Source organism: Hylobates moloch, unplaced genomic scaffold, assembly GCF_009828535.3.
Source record: "Hylobates moloch isolate HMO894 unplaced genomic scaffold, HMol_V3 SCAFFOLD_92, whole genome shotgun sequence".
NCBI classification, from domain to species: Eukaryota; Metazoa; Chordata; class Mammalia; order Primates; family Hylobatidae; genus Hylobates; species Hylobates moloch.
Window position 1 is genome coordinate 1 of NW_026652367.1, and position 13,535 is coordinate 13,535.

At 41.8% G+C, this 13,535-nt stretch overlaps 1 pseudogene; it reads left to right on the top strand.

Annotated features, from left to right (window-relative positions):
• Positions 1-256: 256 nt before the first annotated feature.
• LOC116812239 (heat shock transcription factor, Y-linked-like) lies at positions 257-1,005 on the top strand (annotated as a pseudogene).
• The last annotated feature ends 12,530 nt before the right edge of the window (positions 1,006-13,535 follow it).

Below are 13,535 nucleotides of genomic sequence, written 5' to 3' on the forward strand. Positions count from 1 at the left end.
GTGTTAGCCAGGATGGGCTCGATCTCCTGACCTCGTGATCCACCCGCCTCAGCCTCCCAAAGTGCTGGGATTACAGGCGTGAGCCACCACTCTCGGCCGCGCATTCTTAAAAATAATCAACGATGTGCATGCATTCGTTGATGACATTAACTTTGTGTGATAATACAGAAATCTGAGACTTTATATGTTAGATTGGTGATAGTCGCTTGTCTCTTGGTTAAAAACGGCACTAAATCAACTTCTCCTTTGGTTTTAGTTACAGTTCTCATAATCCAAATTTCAAACGTGACTGTCCCCAGCTTTCAGTAAGAATGAAGAGTTGGGATTAAAAATCCTTCTCCTATATCTACTTTATTTGCTGAAGATTTCAACAAGCACTTTAGAGCAGGGGGTAACATGGATAATCATAATTCTGGCTTAGCTGCTGAAACTACTGAAGAAAGTTCATTTCCAACCTCTACAAATTTAAATATGCCTCTAACAAGGAAGTATTGTGTCAGCCAGAGAATTGCTAGTTCAACTGACCCAATCGGAAGCAGTTTTCCTCCTCCATCTTCAACTTCAGTTGGATCATCAGACCAAATTGCCAGATCAACATGCTATTTTAAATCAGTTGACCAATATTCATATGTACTCGCATAGCACCTACATGCAAACAAATGGACACATTGTGAATTTTGTTACAACCACAGCTTCTCAATACCACATCATACCTCCCTTACAGAATAGCTTTTTGGGTCTGACAGTGGAACAATCTACTTTTCCAACCAGATATTTTGAGGTATCAGTCAATGAGGCTCCTTATCCTAACCTGCCACCATCAGGCAACCAGTGGTTCCAAATGCCTATGACATTTGATATATTGGCTGCCTGTCTTTCCAGGCCATCTCATCAACCATCTTCACTGGACAAACATCACCCTAATTACTACTGATCTTCCACCAAAGGGGTAACAGATTATGCAGGAAAACAGGGACTGAAATTTACATTGATAAAAGATTTTAAAATTCCTGCAATTCTCTTATTAAACAATAAAATTACATGTTTACTTTTACGGTTGCTTTTCCATTATTTCTAAAAACAAAGTTAAGATTTCAGAAAATGGTGCTTTATTTCAGTGGTGGGCTATTATACCATTTTTACAACATATGTGGACTTTTTGATCATTCGACAGGAAATTTGACATGCCCCTTTTTAAGTTTATTTGTTCTCTAAAGAGGAAAAAATAATAGAGTGCTTTAGTCCATTTGCTGCTGCAGCAACAGAATACCATTGACTGGGTAATTTGTTAAAAATGTCATCAGATCAGAGTGCACTGGAGTGATCTCAGCTCACTGCATCCTCCACCTCTGGGTTCAAGTGATTCTCATGCCTCAGTCTCCCGAGTAGCTAGGGTTACAGATTTGCAGCACCATGCTGGGCTAATTTTTGTATTTTTATTAAAGACGGGGTTTCGCCATGTTGGCCAGGTTCTCCTGGCCTTAGATGATCCACTCGCCTTTGCCTTCCAATGTGCTGGGATAACAGCCATGAACCACCACATCTAGACTCTAATGCACACTTTCATCACATTGTTTTCATGCTCCATCCAAACTCAGATTTAATTTCTTATGTTGGCATTTAATACCTTCTAGATTTTGAGCCCAGGTCCTCAGGATGGCTGAATAAATCACTTCAAGATCTGACATTTGTCTGCCTTTCAGCTTCATGTCTGTTTCACTACTGTTTATCCAGAGCAAGATTCAAAAAACCACTTTCAGCCATGCCCTTTCCCATCTTGTACCTTTTGCCCCATTTCTTTCCTGGAGATAAAAGGCCTCCTCTCCCTCTTTGCCTACTTAAGACTCCTCCAGCACAGACATCACTCCTTCCAAGAGATGTTTCTTATCACATTAATTTTCTTGTCTATCTGTCTTGGACACTCAGCAGTGACCTAACACAGTGACTGATATATATACATATATATATGTGTGTGTGTGTGTATGTATGTTTATACATATATGTGTGTGTGAATCAGTAAATATTGACTATGGACTCAATCCCATTAAAATCTACTTTCATTGACAAAAACAAACATTCATGGTGTTCAGGCATTACTTTTTCTCTTTGCTCTTCACCATAACCTTTCTTTAAGGGGTAGGCCAAAGCAGTGTTGACTAGAGTTGGAACAATTTTGACTTAATGAAACTAGTGTCACTGGTTATCAATTCAACTATCACGCTTTCTTTTTAGCTTCCAGTTATCTGACCACTATGCAAATCTGCGCACCTTCGGCAATACCACCATAAAGCCTTCATTCCTTTTATCTCATTGAAATGTGTTGATTTTCCCGTGCCTCTTCTAAAATTTATTTTCTATCTTCTGCTTTGACTGGCAGGTCCTTGCCTGAAAGAACTAGCTGCATACTTACCACGCCTTTCTTTATTTGCAGCAGAGATTCCCAGTTGTTGTGCTGAAATGGATTACACTGGGGATTTCAGCTATGTAACTTTTCGGAAGCAGCAGAGTGGATTTTGTATACTATAAAACTGCTGGTGTCACAAGCTAAAGCCTGACAAGATTCATCACTCACCTTTCTGGAAAAGCTGAAGTTGGGATGATGTATTGATTTGTACAGCCAGATTTCTCAGGCTAGAAACTTACTGCTGCCATCTGACCATATGCATATATTTTCAAATTGTGCCTAAGTAGGAAAAGTTTGGAATGAATAATCCATGATCTATATAGGGAATCCTGATTCCTTATGCTGGAATACCATGACACAAAACAATGGTCATTTCACCTATGTCCACATGCTATTAAAATATAATACCACTTTTTAGTTTCCTTTTCTTTTCTTTTTTTTTTTTCTTTGAGATGGAGTCTCATTCTGTTGCCCAGGCTGAAGTATAGTGACACAACTCCGCTCACTGAAACCACTGCCTCCCGGGTTCAAGCGATTCTACTGCCTCAGCCTCCTAAATAGCTGGAACTACACATACGAACTAAAAAGCCCGGCTAATTTTTGTATTTTTTAGAGATAGGGTTTCACCATGTTGGCCAGGCTGTTCTTGAACTCCTGACCTTAGGTGATCCACCCATATCAGCCTCCCAAAATGCTGGGATTACAGGGATGTAATCCCATGCCCTGCCCACTTTTTACTTTCAAACTGCATTTTCATAGGGTAGTGTGGTAAACATGACTAAATGCTGAAGATGATTTTTTTTTTTTTTACAAAAAAAAGTCTGATGCCTAAAAGGATGAAAAGTGAACAGACTAATTTGGGTAAATACCAGGGGAACAAAGAAAAAAGAAAATTAAATTTTAGAAGAAGCAGGAGAAAGTAATGAGAGGATGGAAAAGGACAGGTTAAATGTGGAATACAATATTGTAAGGTTAAGGCAAGTGTCACACAAACGACGACGACAACAAAACAAATGCAGGGAAGGGGAGATGAGGGGAAAGGAGGAAGGAGTAAACAAATGCAAAAAATAGTGGTCAACATGATTAGGACATGTGTCCCCACCCCCTGCAAACTATGTTCTGACATTTAATTAGAAATACTTACTTCCTGTAAACTCAAAACACTGTACCTTTTTTTTTTGAGATAGAGTCTTGCTCTGTCGCCCAGGCTGGAGTGCAGTGGCATGATCTCTGCTCACTGCAAGCTCCACCTCCCAGGTTCACGCCATTCTCCTGCCTCAGCCTCCCAAGTACCTGGGACTACAGGTGCCTGGCACCACACCCGGCTAATTTTTTGTATTTTTAGTAGAGACAGGGTTTCACTGTGCTAATGAGGATGGTCTTGATCTCCTGACCTCGTGATCCACCCGCCTTGGCCTCCTAAAGTCCTAGGATTACAGGAGTGAGCCACCATGCCTGGCCTTTTTTTTTTTGAAATGGAGTCTTGCCCTGTCTTCCAGGCTGGAGTTCAGTGGTGTGATCTTGGCTCACTGCAACCTCCAGCTCCCAGGTTCAAGTGATTCTCATGCCTCAGCTTCCTGAGTAGCCAGGATTACAGGCCTGCACCACCATGGGGATTACAGGCCTGCACCACCATGGCCAGCTAATTTTTTTGTGTGTGTATTTTTAGTAGAGATAGGGTTTCACCATGTTAACCAGGCTGGTCTCAAACTTCTGACCTTAGTGATCCACCTCCTTGGCCTCCCAAAGTGCTGGGATTACAGCCGTGACCCACTGTGCCCAACTGACACTGTACCTTGTAAAGTATTCTGTCTCTAGGTTAAATTCGTTGAAAGTTGTAGGGACCAGCCCCACAGGGTCGGTGGGTTTTCTCCCCATGTGCGGAGATGAGAGAGTGTAGAAATAAAGACACAAGACAAAGAGATAAAAGAAAAGACCGTGGGGGACCACTACCGCCAAGACGCGGAGACCAGTAGTGGCCCCAAATGCCAGTCTGCGCCGATATTTATTGGATACAAGACAAAGGGGCAGGGTAAGGAGTGTGAGCCATCTCCAATGATAGGTAAGGTCACGTGGGTCACATGTCCACTGGACAGGGGGCCCTTCCCTTTCTGGCAGCCGAGGCAGAGAGAGAGAGGAGAGACAGACAGCTTACGCTATTATTTCTGCTTATCAGAGACTTTTAGTACTTTCACTAATTTGCTACTGCTATCTAAAAGACAGAGCCAGGTATACAGGATGGAACATGAAGGCGGACTAGGAGCATGACCACTGAAGCAAAGCATCACAGGGAGACGGTTAGGCCTCCGAATAACTGCGGGTGGGCCTGACTGATGTCAGGCACTCCACAAGAGGTGGAGGAGCAGAGTCTTCTCTAAACTCCCCCGGGGAAAGGGAGACTCCCTTTCCCAGCCTGCTGAGTAGCAGGTGTTTTTCCTTGACACTGATGCTACCACTAGACCATGGTCTGCTTGGCAACAGGTGTCTTCCCAGACGCTGGCATTACCACTAGACCAAGGAGCCCTCTGATGACCCTGTCCGGGCATAACAGAAGGCTCACACTCTTGTCTTCTGGTCACTTCTCACTATGTCCCCTCAGCTCCTATCTCTGTATGGCCTGGTTTTTCCTAGGTTATGATTATAGAGTGAGGATTATTATTATATTGGAATAAAGAATAATTGCTACAAACTAATGATTAATGATATTCATATATAATCATATCTATGATCTATTATCTAGTATAACTATTCTTATTTTATATATTTTATTATACTGGAACAGCTCATGCCCTTGGTCTCTTGCCTCGGCACCTGGGTGGCTTGCCGCCCACAGAAAGTGTTTTAACAGCAAAAATTAGTTTGAATTTTCTGCCCAAAAGGAACAGTACAAACGTTCTGCAACTTCAGTCATCACTTAAGTAATAAAATAGATGGAGCAAATGTACTTTTCCATCATCCCATGAATACAATTAATATCCCTGGGTATTATATCTAAAACAAGCATAAGACTTTGAAAATTGGAACAAAGAGGTAAACTGCTGAGGGAACTTAAGACCCAGCAAATGGTAAGAAGGATGAGTTCTCTGGATTTTGTTTTGGCTTCATGTTATCACATACTTGGTCCTGAAGGAACTGGTACCCAAAAATGTAAAGAGGCACAGACAAAAATGTTCTCACAAGCCCGCCTTCTCTAGCCACAGGGCTAGGAAAAAGACATCTTACTAAGACAAAAAGCTTTTATACAATAGCCACCCTACTTTAGCCAAACAATACACACAAAACAAGGCAAAACAAAAAACCTACCCAGGCCAACAAAGTCCCAGTGCGAACATCCATTGTATAGGCAGTAATGAAGCATCCCAACCCTCTGCTGGAGTGGAATCAGAGAAGACAGAGTAGAGAGCTAGAGTTTTCATGTGGTAACAAGACATCCTTCCCTAGGAGGTGTGAGTAAGGCCTTGTGTGACACTGGAAACTGTATATTCATTTATCAGTAAAGAGGAGCCCTACCTTGGGTGTCAAAGGAAATGAGGAATGGAATTTGGAATTGTGCCTCTACTAGACAAGCACACCCTTTCCTCGATTAGGGTGGTATTAGATAAAGCCAGCTAAAAATGAACATCATGATAAGGTCCAGAGTCTCCTAACAGTCCCATAAATGTTCAAGTTTCAAATAAAAATCACTCATAAAAATCAAGCAATAGGAAGGCCTCCACCTCAATGAAACATGATAAATGTCAATACAGAAATGTCAGTGTTATCAGGAATATCTGAGAAAGATTCCTAAACTGCCATCATAAAAATAATTAAATGAAGAACTATGAACATGCTTAAAACTAATGAACAAGTATAAGGCATAAAAATTACGGGTTTCAGCAAAGGAAACTAAAAACTCTACTATAACAAAAATTATAGTAATACAGTCTGAGATCATCGTAAATGTATGTAGAGAAAATACATAAGACAAGCATAAAAAGGGAAATGATAAAGGGACTAATGGGAGGTAAGGTAAAATGATGTCAGTAGACTGTGACAAATTATGTTTATAGAATGTAATATACAGAAAGACAACCAAAAAAGGCATATCTTTATATCTCTTCAGGTATACTAAAAAAGATAACAAATACATCAAAATCAATGTCTCAAATCTCTTCAAATAACCCACACAAAGGACAAAAAATAAAACTCGGGAGAAAAAACAAAACCAGCAGACAGAAAATGAACAGCTATTGTGGCATGACAGTTCTCCCCGACAGTCATACACACAGGCCTGTGCAACACCCTATTTACAGACAAATTTCCATAGCAATGCCTTAACATTAAGCAGAGTTAAACCTACAGAAATCAGTGCCCAGACATCAAAGCTATAAATGAAACATATGGTCATTAGGAGCCTTGCATGGCAAGATAACAGAGACAGCCTTACATTCCTAGTGCCAGGATCTGTTTCTGGTCAACAAAACTTGAGATGAGTCAAGGTAACACAGGCAGCTGTTTGAATGGATTCATTGGAGTGTCTAAGGCAGCTCTCCAGATCAAGCTCTAAAGGACATAAGATACAAATAATCACTGATGTACCACAGTACACAGCCCTTGAAGGCACTGGGGCCCTTTGAATCAGACTTAGCAAGCCTTTTTTTTTTTTTGGCTTCTGACCTAGTTGAAACAAAATTTAGTTGCCAATAGACTTAGGCAAAAGCTATACTGCTTGTAGGCACATAAGCCCAACCTATATAACCACCAAAAAATTGTAACACTTTGAGTTGGTCTCCTGGAATTATCTAGTCTTCTCCCTGTATCTAGTTACAGCAATAAATTCCCTTCTTACGTAGTTTGTCTGCTTCTAGTTATTAGGCCATGAGAAAATGCAGCCAGACCTGGCTTGGTTCCAAGAAAACTATGAACATATCAAAAATTAACACTTAATCGTTTAAATGCACCAACTAAAACGTGGAGATTAGCAGTGTAGATTTAACAACATGCCCCACATATTTACTATCTACAAGAAACTCATTTTCATACAAAAGTACAGACAGGCTGAAAAGTTCAAAAGTGAAAAGCAGAACAGGAGTGGAGAGATATATTACCAGATAAAGTAGACTAGAGACGATAAAATTATCAGCGATGTAAAGGATATTATATAATGCTAAATAAAACAACTTAGAAGAAACAGCAATCTGAACTGTCCATGCAGCAAGAAACAGAACTGAAAACATGTCAGGCAAAACCTAAAAAATATAGAAGAAAAAGACAAATCTCTTACAGTTTGAAAGGCAACATCCTTTATCAATTCACAGGACAACTAGAAAGAAAATCAACAAAAAAGAGACCTCTCACTAACACCCATCAACCAAAACAATCTAATGAACATTTATGGAACACTCTGCTAAATGCAAAATACACATTATTTTCAAGGTTCCTGCGCCATCAAACAAAACTCAACAAATAAAAGAGAATTACAATAATCCAGTGTGTTCCCAAACCACAACAGAACTAAAGTAGAAATCAGTAAGAAAATGATAACAGGAAAATCTCCATACACTGGGAAGATCATCCTTGGGTCACGCAAGAATCCTTCAATAATCAGACGATTAAAAGAAAAGTGTCAAGAAACAATAAAATAATACATTGAGCTGGATAAATTTGAAAATACATTTCAGATCAGATGAAGGTAAAAGGAGGAGTGCTGACACGTAAAATTATGGCATTAAATTAAAACATGGGAAAAGAGAATACATCTCAATAATGTACACTTCCATTTTAATAACTTGTATAGAGAAGGGCAAAAATAATCCAAAGCGAGCAAAAGGAAAAAAAAATAAAGTATACAAATCTATCAAATAGAAAAGAGAAACAATAGATAAAAATCAATGAAACAGGCCGGACATGGTGGGTCACCACCTGTAATCGTAGCACTTTGGGAGGTCAACGCAAGCAGATTACTTGAGATCAGGAGTTCAAGGCTAGCCTGGTCAACATGGTGAAACCCCATCTCTACTAAAAATAAATACGAAAATTAGCCAGGTTGGAGGCAGGCGCCTGTAATCCCAGCTACTCGGGAGACTGAGGCAGGAGAATCACTTGAACCTGGGATGCGGAGGTTGCAGTGAGCCAAGAATGTGCCACTGCACTCCAGCCTGGGCAACACAGTGAGACTTCATCTTAAAAAAAAAAAAAAAAAAAGCCAGTGAAACACAGAATGGTTCTGTGTAAAGATTGATAAAATTGACCAACCTCTTTCTAGTAAGACTGACAAAGAAGAAATAAATATCATGACCAGGATAAAACAGGGTATTCTGTTTTACAGACCCTATACACCTTACACACACATACATACATACACAATGTGGGAATACTATAAATAATTATACACACATAAATTTGAATCTTTGACAAAATGGACAAATTTCTCAGAAAACACACAGATGCCGGGCATGGTGGATCACCCTTGTAACCTCAACACTTTGGGAGGCTGAAGCAGGAGGACTGCTTGAGCCCAGTTTAAAACCAGCCTGGGCAAAATGGTAAGACACCATCTCTACAGATAACTTTTAAAAAAAATTTACCATGGTGTTGGGAGCAAGCCCCCCAAAATCTGGCCATAAACTGGCCCCAAGACTGGCCATAAACAAAATTTCTGCAGCACTGTAACATGTTCATAATGGCCCTTAATGCCCAAGCTGGAAGGTTGTGGGTTTACAGGAATGAGGGCAAAGAACACCTGGCCTGCCCAGGGCGGAAAACCGCTGAAAGGCATTCTTAAGCCACAAACAACAGCATGAGCGATCTGTGTCTTAAGGGCGTGTTCCTGCTGCAGCTAACTAACCCAACCTATTCCCTTAATTTGGCCCATCCCTTCATTTCCCTTAAGGGATACTTTAACTTAACAGCTATGGAAACAATGCTAATGCCTGGTTTGCTGTTAATAAATACGTGGCTAAATCTCTGTTCGGGGCACTCAGCTCGAAAGGCTGAGACCCCTGATTTCCCACTTCACACCTCTATATTTCTGTGTGTGTGTCTTTAATTCCTCTAGCGCCCACTGGGTTTGGGTCTCCCCGACCGAGCTGGTCTCGGCACCCTGGCATGGTGGTGTGTGGCTGTGGTCCCAGCTACTTGGGAGACTGCGGCAGGAAGCTCACCTGAGCTCAGGAGTTTGAGGCTATTGAGAGCCATGATTGTGCCACCACACTCCAGACTGAATGACAGACTGAGACTGTCTCAAAACAAAACAAAAAGCAACAACAGACACAGCACTTCCACCCATCGATATAGATACTTTAAATTATCCCATAACTACTCACAGAATTAAATGTATAATTTAAAATGCTGAGACTCCTAAAAAAACTCAAAAGATACCATCTAAAGAAATAACATCAATTCTACCTAATCCTATGAAAAATATAAGATAATCTACCATGTCTTTAAGAACATAATTCTACATAATCTCTGAGAAAACAAGTTACAGCAAACACATTCCTAAGAGAGAATTCCATAGCAATGAACACGTACATCAAAAGACGAGGAAGGCTGGGTGCAGTGGCTCACACCTGAGTACCACAGGTAAGTGTTATGTTCTTGGGCAACATATAAATTAGAACCTCTTTTGAGTTTAGCTTTCTTTCCTCTAAACCACTTCAGTGATACTCTTTCATGTTGCTCAATGTTTTAGAAGTGCCTTCCTTTTTATTGCTTGTGTGGTTTGTTTATGCCATATCATATCCTTTAAACCACCTCTCCTGATTTTCTTGCATATACTGTTAGATCTGCCTGATTGTATTCAGAACATATCCATATATGTAACTATACGGATACACACTAATTCTTCACAAGTGACATTGTGCACTGGTAGGTGTATGGTATTTGGTTGACTTTTCTTACTAGAAAAGGAACTATTGAAGATGGTCAATTTCTAGGAGTTTCCAATGCCTGTTTCAACACAGCCATCCCTAAAATCAAGGTCCTGGGACTCTTTCCAGGAATACATAAAAAGTCACAATTATTTTCACATGCAAACATTATGTGCCCTTTTCACCATGCTGATGTTTGCACTGAAGGTGCAAAGGCACTGGAGGTTGAGACTCCTGGCTTCCTACCACAAAAGGATCAAGGCAGTAGCACCAAACAGAAGTCATTTGGAATTTTCAAGATCATACAAGCTCCCCTAAAAGTCACTAGTGCCAGGCATGCTGGCTCATACCTGTAACCCCAAAAGTAAATAGCGCCGGGCGTGGTAGCTCTCGCCTGTAATCCTAGCACTTAGGGAGGCCAAGGTGGGCAGATCATGAGATCGGTAGATTGAAACAATCCTAGCTGACACGGTGAAACCCCATCTCTACTAAAAATACAAAAAATTAGCGGGAGTGGTGGCAGGTGCCTGTAGTCCCAACTACTCAGGAGGCTGAGGCAAGAGAATGGCGTGAACCTGGGAGGCAGAGCTTGCAGTGAGCTGAGAGCGCCACTGCACTCCAGCCTGGGCAACAGAGCGAGACTCTGTCTCAAAAAACAAAAATTAAACAAAAAAGTAAATTGCAAAGTTTCACTCGGAAAATGCCATGTGAAGGCTAGTTATGCTGCCACAAGCCAAGGAACTACCAGAACTATGAGAGGCCTAAAACAGATGCCTCCTATCCACTGAGGGAGCCTGGTGCTGTCAAGACCTTGATATTGGACTTTTGGCACCCAGTATTAGGAGACAACTAATTTCTGTATTTATTTTTGAGATGTTGTCTTGCTCTGTTGCTCAGGCTAGAACACAGTGGCATGATCTCAGCTCAGTACAACCTTTCCCTCACAGGTTAAAGCGATTTTCCTGCCTCAGCCTCCCGAGTAGCTGGGATTACAGGTGCCTGCCACCATGCCTGGCTCCATTTTTTGATTTTTAATAGAGATGGAGTTTCACCATGTTGACCAGACTGGTCTCGAACTCTTGACCTCGTGACACACCCACCTTGGCCTCCCAAAGTGCTGGGATGACAGGCGTTCACAGAGCCGGGACTTCATTTGTCTTACCCATTTTGTGGCTCAGCAAACTAATACAAATGGGAAGCATGCATCTACCCCTTTTTTATAGAGGAAATCTATCAACATGCCATTAACTTGCATTCTTGGTCAACTCTTGATTCTGACTCACAAATGTCAATGCTCAGAGAGGCTTGTGGACTGCCTAAAGAGGTCTCTATCCCAGTTCCATTTTATTTATTCAGAGTTGTCACTGACACAACCTTGCTTAGGTTTTTTGCTTTCTAAATCAATTTCCCATACCTGAGCTCAAGCTTTAGTGTTTTCTATCTGTTCTGTTCAGTGCATGTCAAACAGTATGTACTCAAAAAATGTGTCTCAAGAATAGAGATGAGAAAGTAATATTTAATTCAGGGATATAGATTTTTTCCTATGGTCAAGTGTTGTTGACACTGATGGTGCTCATTCCTTTCTTATTCCGCTTTCCCTCCCTTCTTCCATCTGTCTCTTAGGGCTGGGATTAAGTATTTGGACTTGCTGCATGAAGCCTGAGTTATTTGCCTTCGCATGAGTGTGTTTTTGTTATCAGTTTCTCAGTTGCCGATAGAAGGCGAGTTCTTAGTCCTGCTCTGCCACCCCTCCCCAGTAGGAAAGGGAGCTGGGAGGAAAATTAGACCTTCAAAGCCTGAGCACAAAGGCCTGAGGGCTCGATCTCTGACAGAAAAAGGCTGCCAGGTCCTGGGCCTCTGTAGGGCAAAGAGTAGGACCAATGTGCAGACATATACTTTAGAGTTTAAGATATCAAACAATGAAGGAGCGGTATTTTGTGAGGGCAAAACTTGCTGCCTTTGAGCCCCAGGGCAAACCTGAGACGCGGAAACAAAGTCGTGGATTCACAGTGTAGCTCTTTGAGCTCACCAGCTAGTTAAAATACAGGAAGACCAAACTCAAATAATAGGCACCGGATGGAGGAGGATAGGTCAGATAAGTATTTCTGGGATAAAATCCTCCAACAGAGGAGTGACAGTGGCAATGGATAGGAAGAAATTTACCCAGCTGGTAATGTTTGGTGGCTGATTAGTTTACTTACATATGATTTAAAATTCACCCACTTACAGAAAGGATTTGAGGGAGACGATGACATGAAGGTGAGGAATAAGGTAACAATAACCCTAGGTTCTCAAGCATCATGAGGAAAGGGATGTCCTTACATCCTGTCCTTACATCAGGGAGGAAGGGATGGTAAGAGAAAACATTTTTGAGCAACATATTCAGTTTTGGATTTGTCAGTCATAAGGAGATGAAGGGACATTGAAATAGAGGTGTCTATGAGACTACAATAAACACAGTACTCAAGATAATTCTTATCCCACTTCTTTCCAGTGTAGTATCTTTGCTGAACTTGAGTCAGAATTTTGATTATCAGCTAGGCACAATGGCTCACGCCTGTAATCCCAGTACTTGGTCAGGCCAAAATGGGTAGATCACTTGAGGTGAGGAGTTTGAGACCAGACTGGCCAATTTTGTATACTAAAAATACAAAAATCAGCCAGGCATGGTGGTAGGTGCCTCTAGTCCCAGCTACCTGGGAAGTTGAGAAGCACAAGAATTCCTTGAACCCAAGAAGGGGAGGTTGCAATAAGCCAAGATCACACTACTGCACCTTAATCTGGACAAGAGTAAGACTCTGTCTCAATTAAAAAAAAAAAATCTGATTATCACAGGTGCATGCACACATACACCTGGCTCTGCCAGGGCCTCCTAAGGCTATGTCTCTGGGGCCCATGGGGTGACCACCAAGCAATGGTGATACGCTCCTGGAGGCACCCTGGCCCCCCCTATACCCCCACTCCCCTCCAGGGTCAGGAACCTGTCAGAGGCCGGCACTGGGGCCACAGAACAACTTGCCAGATGTCACCCCTGCTCCCAATACCATCTCTGCACTCTGCAACCTTGGGGACCTGGGAAGGCACGCCTTGTCCCCCAGGATCAGGCTGTCTGCTGCCACTGACCACTCCTGGCTCCCAGAGCCTGCTCCAATCCTGGCTGAGGAGTGGAGCTGCCCCATGGGTCTCCTCTGAGCTGTACTGTAGCTCAATAAAGCTCCTCCTTGTCTTGCTCACCCTCCACTCTTCCACGTACCTCATTCTTCCTGGACGCGGGACAAGAA